Consider the following 8,624-nt stretch of genomic DNA (forward strand, 5'->3'; position numbering starts at 1 on the left):
TTCTTCTTCTTCTTTTTTTTTTCCTCCTCCTCCTCCTCCTCCTCCTCCTCCTCTTCTTCTTCTTCGTCTTCTTTTTCTTCTTCCATTACTCATTCATTTTTTGTTTACTCCTCCTCCTCCTCTTTTGAGATTTCTAACTCTTTTTTGTTCCTTCTGTTTTCTCCTTATTTCCTTCATATTTTCTTCCATGGTCCAGTTTTCCCCGTCGTCATGAAAAGGATGTGTTTGTCCATCCTTTCATCGGAACTCATCCCTTAACGGGATTAGGGATGCTTCGATCCTGAATGGAGATTTCACTTTTTTTTTTTAAGGAAAGTAAGAGTTTATTGTGTCGTCAGTACGTTCAATGTCTAATTAGTATTCGTTTAAAAGTAAGCTCTTTTTTTTCATCACCTGTGGAAGAGAGTGCATATAAGCGCACGCACACATGCACACACACACACACACACACATATATATATATATATATATATAATATGAATATATATATATATATATATATATATATATATTATATATATATATATAAAAATATATAAAATATAAATAATATATATAAATATATATAAAATATATACAGTATATATATATATATATATATATATATATATATTTAAATAAAGTATCAATTCCAAAATATGTTGAAAAGAAAATAACGCCAAATTATGTAAAATACATGACATAATTGGCACTTTATATTATATTTTAAAAAAGTTCCTATATAATATAGCTGATGATGAATTCACGTGTATATTTGTGATTTTAAGCATGCATATATATATATATATATATATTTATACATAGTTATATACTGTATATATATTATATATAATATTATATATATACATATGGGTGTGTGTGTATGTATAAATTTATGTATGTAATTAAAGTGTGAGCTTTATTTAGTATCTGTTTTGACATTGTCAGTATCTGCTTAATGAGGAGAACGTATTTGTTAAGAGGCATGTTAATGTCAATTATTGAATTAATCTGTTTCGTATTTATTAAACGTCATGTATATAAATGAAATGGTAATTTCATTTTGATTTATTATTTTTGAGTGGAAAGCAATTAGTAAATAAACATATAAGTGATATCACGCCTCTTGATAACGTGACTCCTATGTAACGCTATAAAATTATCATCATCATCATTCTTCTAATAAATTAAGAGACCAGCCACCGTGACTAAAAGACTTAACGTATCACATTTCATTGACAGAAAAGGAACGAAAGCTCTTCCTTGAAAGACGATACGGACGAGAAGGTAAGTGCTCGTTGCCTCTCTACTATAGAGTCAAGCTGAGACCCCTCACTCCAGTATAAACACAAAAGCTTAAAAGAAAAAACTCAAGCCTATTAGAGCTGTAAGCTTTGGTTACCTCGCAAGGCGGAGGAGCCGGTTATGTGAATTTGGGACTGGGAGGTGTCGGGGGTGGGGGGTGTTTGTGTGTGTTGAGAGATGAGTCTGGGGATGGTTGTTTGGGGGGTGTCTAAACCGAAGCAGCGCGAGCCAACATAACGGAACGGGGGCTGGGGGCGGGGAGGGGCGCTGACGTGCGCTCAGAAGTCGAATTGTTTCTCCGAAGGAAAGATTTCGAATTTCTAAGTTTTCTAAGTTTCGATAATCGTGAGTATTATTTTAGAGCTTCAGTAAAATATGCAAGATATCGATCGGCTTGTAAGGTTTCAAGAAACCGTAAGAAGGTAGCGGGTAAACTATTAGGTGGTTCTTGGCTTCGGCAAATTGTGACGGTTTCCATAATTATTTTTTTTTATCTAATTCTACAAAGAGAGAGAGAGAGAGAGAGAGAGAGAGAGAGAGAGAGAGAGAGAGAGAGAGAGAGAGAGAGAGAGAAATATTGGTCAAGTGTGTCTTGGCAACAAAGTATATAGAAATCAGTCAGTTCCTGTTCTTACTCTGCCTTTATCTTTAATTAACATCTATAAAATCCTGTTATAATCATATTTACCTTGTCTGTCTTTCCTAAAATTAACGTAGTCTGTTATCACATTGTAGCATACTGATTGACTTCTCACTTCTTGTAGAGAAGAATCACCTCTCAATTTTGACGGGCAATCAAGCATTGCTTTTCTCCTTGGTGTTGCCACATCTTATTTATTAAAATTTTTCCTTAAGATCAGGTAATAGTTAAGTATATCGATATTTAGGCAGTTTTGTGGCGGTGATAGCAAGCGAAATGCAAACGACTTCAAAAGACCTCCCCTTCCCGGATAACAACCGGGGAGCCGAGTTTGGTCTTGGACGAGTAGAGAAAAGTTTGGGCAACATTCTTTAAACCCTGTTACTCAGGCGGCTGTTTAACGGAACGTCTTGGCTTCGAATGAGAGGCGAATATAGGAAAGTATCAGACATAGGCGACCAATAAGAAAATGTACAAACGTTGTTGGTCATGAAAAAATGAAGCTGGCGATGAACTCATCTTCTTCTTCTTCTGCGTATTTTCGCACTTCTGTGTGGGGTCGATGTTGCTGACAGCTTTCCTCCACCTGGCTCGTTCTATGACAATTGTTTGTCTCTCAGATCTTCTCTGACTACATCCATCCACCTTCGCTTCGGTCTTCCTCTCGCTCTCCCATCAGGCACCTCCATCTGCATCACTCTCCTCCCTACATATGTCCCATCCCTTCTCATCACATGGCCATACCACTGCAGTCATCTTTCCTGGGCCTTCTTTGATAGTTCTATGCGATGAACTCATATATATATTTATATATATATATATATATATATATATATATATATATATATATATATATATATATGTATATATGATATTATATATATGTATATATATACATTATATATATATATATATAAAATATGTATGTATATATATACATTATATATATATAAAATATATATATATATATATATATATATATATATATATATATATATATATATATATATATATATATATATATATATATATATATATATATATATATATATATATGCCCTTTCATTACAAATACGAGAGGTCATCGATAAGGTAATCTTCAGCTTCACTGGAGTGAAATAATTCACGAGAATAGTCTTTATCAATTGTAGTTGAATGGCAGCATAATGTAGATTAAGGCATGATATATCTTTCTTTAACAGTTCTATATACACTCTTGGAACTAAGAGCAGGTATATTTTAGTTTGTCACAAAGCTTTCCATTTCCCAAAGGTAAAGATGGCTTTAATTAGTCCTTCCTTCTCGCCCATATAAGGAGACGCTGAGACTAACAGCAAGACCCATAGAAACGCCCTTTTTTTCCAATCGAGTTTCTGGCTCTCACTTATATATAATTATATATATACAGTATATATATATAATCACATATATATATGTATGTACTGTATATATATAAACACACACACATGTATATATATATATATATATTGAGCCTATGAAGTGGTGGCGCCCTAGAAAAAAAATATCGATGGTCACCGCCAAATTCAAACTTGCAACAGCTGAGTGTCGGGTGACCCACCTATGCAGGAAACTTCCACAACCTTAGATTTCATACACTTACGCAGAAGGCTCATCACCAGTGCATCGAATCCCCCCCTACACCTGCTGCCATTTACCACTATCCTGCACGCTCTTGGGTATTGATAACCCGCAGTTTCAAATTCCTCTTTCACACCATCTACCCATATCGTCTTACGCCTTTCTCTTCTCCTGCCTCCCATTACCTCCAAATTCCACTTTTCTCTAACAGGTCATCCTCCATTCCTTCCACATGACCAAACCATCTCATAAAGATTGATCCAGTTTTTCAGCTATGCTAACATTCAGACTACGTCTGAGTATCCACATTTCTCATCCTTTCAATTCTTGTGCCACTTACACTACGCACACAGTTTTTCTGTACGGCTTCCACGTTTCTCTTTCTTCATTCTCATTTAAAATGCATACTTTCACCTTCATACAGGAGAGTTGGCATCCATTGCTCCATCTTTATGTTTTCCCTTTACCATAAAAATGTTACTTTTGTGTATATATATACAGTATATATATATATATATAATATATATATATATATATATATATATATATATATATATATATATGTAAAGATGTGTATAAATATATATACATATGCCATCATATATATATATATATATATATATATATATATATATATATATATATATAAGAGAGAGAGAGAGAGAGAGAGAGAGAGAGAGAGAGAGAGAGAGAGAGAGAGAGAGAGAGCTGAAAAATTTAAAACGGCAAAAAATTACCTTCTATTCTCCCAATTACTGAAGACCACAGTCAGGGAAATTCGGGATGGGTGATTCTCTATTGTAAGGTTAAAAGTAACTAATAATAAATACGAAATCGGTCGACCATTGGAGGAGTCGACTAAGTTAGAAATAAGGGACGGGTCGTTCATAGATAATTAACCGCAATATGCAAATGAGAAGCATTTAAAACAAAGTTAGGTTAGGTTCAGAAGTGTAAAAAAAGTGAGACAAACCTTTTAAGAACAGGGTAAGGCCATGCTCGGTGATATTATGGTGGTACAATACTCCCACAAGGGCAGATAAACCATACGTATGGCTAAGACAACAGCTTAGATGAAGATGCAGAAAGCATTACAGAAGTGTGTGTGCATGTGTGTGTGTGTTTGTCTTTTTGTTTTGTTTAAATCGTTATATCCATGATGTAGTCCAAGATGTTATGCATTTTACTCTCTAAGTATTTTCATAGTATATTCTTGCAAAGAAGTGAATGACTAAACCCTCAAACATTGTTGGATAATGTAATATTACACCTCTCTCTCTCTCTCTCTCTCTCTCTCTCTCTCTCTCATTTTGAGGTCCAATCTTTATGTCTTCCATTGAGCTGAGAAGTGAATCCCACCGAGATTTAGACTTTCATGTAATACCCGCTAAAAGTTTGCCTTGGAATTCTCCTAAAGGTTTTGTTTTGTTTCAGTCTCGTAGCCTTTCAACCTACCTCTTTTTAAGAGCTTGTTCTGTTGCTCTCGTCAAGGTTTTGCCTCAGCCTCTGTCTCTGAATGTCTGTCACTCTGTCACTCTTTTAGGTTTAGAGTCAAGGAGGGCACTAGGTTGCCTTTGAGTCGACCTTATATAGGCTATATACATTATATATATATATATATATATATATATATATATATATATATATATATATATATATATATATATATATATATACATATATATATATATATATATATATATATATATATATATATATATATATATATATATATATATATATAGAGAGAGAGAGAGAGAGAGAGAGAGAGAGAGAGAGAGAGGTAAATATTAATAGATATATATATATATATATATATATATATATATATATATATATATATATATATATACATATATCTATATATGTATGTATGCTTTTGGGCTATGTATGTATGTGTATGTATTTATATAGTATACTGTATTCACACGCCCTCTTGCCATAGAAGGTTTGGCTGAAGACGGAGAAAACCTTCCGGTTTTCCATCATGTATTTGGGATGACCTTGCTAGCCCCATGCCCTATCTCACGATTGTGCTAGTGGATTATGTAGAGCTAACGTGCTAACGCCTTATTCCTTTTGAGGTTTCGGGTCAACAGGATGAAGTTGGCAGTCTCATTCACTTCCCGCTTACTATCTCCAGTTTTGCTGTCCAACATCTCTAACTGTTACTTCTAAGTACAACTGTGGGGCGAGTTTCTCCTATTTCCACCTTTAGGTCCCTGTACTTCATCTCATTTATTTCCTGGCTCTCTTTGCTTTGCTGTCCAGGCACTCCAACTCCAGCTGCTCAGCCTTAAGCACTGAGTGGACGAAAATGCCATAGTTCTTGGTTTGACAGCCTAAATTTCATAATAAGCAAAAAAAAAAAAAAAAAAAAAGAAAAATCAACTGCATCGCCAGCTATATAGCTTCGGAATATGCTAATACCATTACTGGTATGCATTACTTGTAAGATAACAAGATAATATTTTTGGTACAATGTTCCTTTTATTCCTGTATATATATATATATATATATATATATATATATATATATATATATATATATATATATATATATATATATATATATATATATATAATCAATTGAGAGATGAAGTCACTGTTGTATATGGTAGCGCGTCAAGTACACAGAGAAAGCATATATACTTATTTTATACTCGTTATATATAAATAATTTCCTTACATTTTTATTGATTTCTTTGTTCATTTCTTAATTTATCTGCTCTTCTAACTATTGATCTCGTCTTTCTGTATTTCTTCTTAATTACCTTCTGTTGCCTCTTTCGAAACACCACCATATTCTTTGGAAGCTGGAATTTCAAGTCAATGGCCTCCGTGGGCTTGTTCCATATGAATAAGGTTCATCATCTGAATAATAATAATAATAATAATAATAATAATAATAATAATAATAATAATAATAATAATTTAATAATAAAATTTAACTCAGTTATATTTAATATACCTGACGATGGGAAAAGAGTTCTAAAACTACGGTGTTTCACTCGCGTGTGGAAGGAGCCCGGCCTACGCCTGTTGAAAAACAAAGGGTCGGGCGGAGTGTGGCTTGCGGTAGTTCTATAGAACAACGGCAGAAGTTGTATTTATAGAAGAGATACGCGAAGATTACTCTTGGACAGAACACAAGGAAACCGAGCGATAGACATAAGTATTTTTACACTCGTTAACGTACAGATCATGTGTATACACAAACACGTGTGTATAGCCATACTCTCATTGTTTATTTGACACGCTATCGTGTATCATGGTGACATTATCTTCCAATGGAGATTATACACACACACACACAAATACGTATCATATATATATTTTATATATAAATGTATGTATATATATATATATATATATATATATATATATATATATATATATATATATATATATATATATGTGTGTATGTGTGTGTGTGTGTGTGTGTGTGCGTGCGTGCTTGTGCGTGTGTGGAAGAGATTAAAATATGTTAACCCCTCAAAATAAAAAAAAAAACGAGAATAGGTATATATTTAAATTTTCTAAAATTGTCCGGAAATAAATCGCAAATGAAAGGAGTAGCATTTTCATGAAGATCTACCTAAAGTTCGCGGGGTACGTAGCCTACCCCACGCTGTCTACTTTGCCCGGGATGCCCCTGAACCAGAGGCACAGAAGTAAATATAAATAATGAACAAACACATTGAAATGCTTTGTCATTGTCTCAGTAATCTCCAGCGTTGGGCGTTTTTTTTTTTTTTTTCTCTCATAACACGAAGCATCAGCAAAGTGACTTACCTGTTCTCTGTAAAGGTATCCAGGTAACACGATGAGAACTTTATTCAGCAACCTTTTGTTTTTAATCCAAACGGTAGGCCTAAGCCCGACAGGAATTAAAGATGTTGTATTTCTCGCTCTCTCTCTGTCTGTTCGTTTGGCCAACTAAATTTCAGCCGAGTACACTGCCTTTTGTTTTTTAATAGTTCTAACACTCATAAACTCACTCTGGGGTCTTTTTCAGACTCATAAAATCCACTATGGTTAATCCACAACACTCGAAGACATCGGGTTTAGCAAGTCTTTGCTGTCGTAGGCCTACGTGGTCTTTGACCGTAAGTGTAAGGGACCAAGTATGAAAAAAATCATATGGTACAGGGACGGGGGTGGGAGAGAGATAGAATAAGAGGCAACTGAGCGAAATCTTACAGACCTCCGCTCAACACCGCGTCTCACAAGTTACTGAGGAACTGAGTGACTGAGTCTACAAGTTGTCGCTGTAGCTGCCCGCGCCGATAGTCTCTCTCTCTCTCTCTCTCTCTCTCTCTCTCTCTCTCTCTCTCTCTCTCTCTCTCTCTCTCTGTCGCAATTTACATCGCGGGACAATAGTAATAATAATAAGAGCGTCTTTTTATAAAACTGCTGTCGTTTACGTGAAATATGATCTCTCCTGAATAATAAGCCGTTTCCAGAGTTATAAATAACTTTTACATGCATAATTTGCATTGCAAAGTGCCTAAATATTTCGCCGGGTGATTGTCACACTCTCATTTTCCTAAATTAGTGAAAATATTTTTCCAAGTGCTAATACCACAGGTTTTAAATTCGCTGCAGACATAAGATGCTTTTAAATATAATTATGTGTAAGTAATTAAATGCGTTTTTAATATAATTGTATAAAGAATTATATGCATTTTAACATAATTATGGTTAAGTGATCGAAAGTTATTGTTAAACCTCTGGGCGTTATATACACCAGATTTTTTTTTAATAAGTTACCGAAACTACGAGCAGTATGTTTTACTTGGCAAATGAAGTCCAGAAATGTGTTTGTAAGTGTTTCAACTGGTACTTTTGAAAAAAAGAAAAGAAAGGTATATGTATGTTCGAGAGGTAATAGACTTTTGTCCTTCTCGTGGTCGGGTCGGCAACGTGACCTTGTGATTATGGTGACGCAGATTCGTTTCCCGCGACCGGGCATCAAAGTCTCTTCAATTTCTTGCGTTTGGATCTTACGGCTTTGTAGTGACAAGCATATCCAAAAAAGCGTGAAGAATTCGAGAAGTTAAGAGGGCATTGTGGCTATTACAATTACATATGTATCTGGT

The 8,624-nt window shown here is 34.4% G+C and overlaps 1 protein-coding gene across 2 annotated transcripts in view; it reads right to left on the reverse strand.

Annotated features, from left to right (window-relative positions):
• Positions 1-7,797, reverse strand: part of LOC136838731 (uncharacterized protein DDB_G0283697-like) — a 199,187-nt gene extending 191,390 nt beyond the window's left edge. The window contains exon 1 of one of the 2 annotated variants that reach the window (XM_067104164.1): positions 7,318-7,797. The gene's annotated coding sequence lies outside the window, so the exon portion shown is untranslated. The remainder of the gene's footprint in view (positions 1-7,317) is intronic. The other variant, XM_067104165.1, reaches the window with a different exon arrangement.
• Between the last annotated feature and the right edge of the window lie 827 nt (positions 7,798-8,624).

This window comes from Macrobrachium rosenbergii, chromosome 5 (assembly GCF_040412425.1).
Source record: "Macrobrachium rosenbergii isolate ZJJX-2024 chromosome 5, ASM4041242v1, whole genome shotgun sequence".
NCBI classification, from domain to species: Eukaryota; Metazoa; Arthropoda; class Malacostraca; order Decapoda; family Palaemonidae; genus Macrobrachium; species Macrobrachium rosenbergii.